Source organism: Curcuma longa, chromosome 9 (assembly GCF_044706935.1).
Source record: "Curcuma longa cultivar G26 ecotype Majalengka, Jawa Barat chromosome 9, ITB_CL_G26_1.1, whole genome shotgun sequence".
Lineage (NCBI taxonomy): Eukaryota > Viridiplantae > Streptophyta > Magnoliopsida > Zingiberales > Zingiberaceae > Curcuma > Curcuma longa.
Window position 1 is genome coordinate 10,162,579 of NC_133869.1, and position 1,450 is coordinate 10,164,028.

At 41.8% G+C, this 1,450-nt stretch overlaps 1 pseudogene; it reads right to left on the reverse strand.

Moving 5' to 3' along the window:
* Positions 1-322: 322 nt before the first annotated feature.
* Positions 323-1,222, reverse strand: LOC141834385 (transcription factor TT2-like; annotated as a pseudogene).
* Between the last annotated feature and the right edge of the window lie 228 nt (positions 1,223-1,450).

Sequence of the window (1,450 nt, forward strand, 5' to 3'; positions counted from 1 at the left end):
TGTTAACTTGGCTAAAAAAAATACAGATGCATGCAAATGAATATAAAATGATAAAAAAATCGAAATAGCAACAACAACTATCTGAAATCACAGAGTGGATATTTATATATATATAGTAGATTCTTGACGGTCAGCCATTTTATTTGGGATGATAACATCTACGTACGTATATATGTATCTGTTCGATCATAATATAAAAAATAATGTCACGTAAAACATGCATTCAGTTAATCAAGACATGCAGGAAACTTTCAAAACGATAATTAAGATCATATATTATTCATACATGCGTTTGAGGATGAAATTGCACACGTACGTACGGCTACATGAAGAAATTACCATCACCAAAAAACACTGCAGAATCAGCACCTCCCCAAATTCCGGCATCTTGTTCGAAGTCGAATACGCCTGTCGGCGGCCAGAGTTGGTCGATCTCAAAGTTCTCTAGTTGCTCGAAAACATCCCGTTCTTCGATCGAATGTGAGGAAGAAGCATCTTGTATCTTGTCTTCACTGATCACTGCTGCTTCTATGCACTCTTTTCTATTGTCATGTTCACTTAATTCAGTCGAGCGAGTTGTGCTCCTGCACTTGGCTGTGGCCATGGCCGTGGCCGTGGTCGTGGCCGTGCCCGACTTGACTTCGAGCTTCTTCTTCAACACAGTATTCCAGTAGTTTTTGATCTCATTATCTGTTCTACCGGGCAGTCGCTCGGTGATCAGAGACCACCTGCGAGTTTTAACGTTGTTCCAACTTGAATGACGATGCGAGAAGTATCAGTCCGTAAACATACAAACACACATGCATAATTCAGCCATGCACCTGTTTCCCAAGAGTTTATGGAGCCTGACGATGAGATCCTCTTCCGCTTCCGATATGTTCCCCCTCTTGATGTCTAGCCTCAAGTAGTTCAGCCATCGAAGCCGGCAGCTTCTTGGACACTAATTCAGGCCTAATGCAAAACCCCAACACCAATCAGAGATACATAATTAATTACCTCAATCCTTAAATTATATAATTAAGATGTTGAGAGAGATGAAGAGATCACCTGAAGTTTTGGAGACCTTCACCCACTTGCCTGCGCCATGAGCTGCTACATAGTCCAGTAGGATCTTGTCTTCAGCAGCAGTCCAAGTGCCTCTTTTGAACCCTAGTTTACTAGGAGGTGAGGTTTTCTTGTTGTCCATTGAGAGGCGATCGAGGAGAGCTAGCGAGGTCTGCATGAGAATGCTTGGGCGATGGATCGATCGAGCGGTCTCTTTATAGAGCAGTAGCTAGCTAGCGAGGGAGATGAGCGGTGAGAGGATCGGAGGGTTGCGGTGGTTGAATTGGAGTACGTATCTATACTTTTTAAAAACATATTTTTTTTTATTTTAAAAAATAATAAATAAGTTCGAAGCCACACTAAATGAGACTTAAATTGATAACGCACCATGAGATTGATAGAGCAC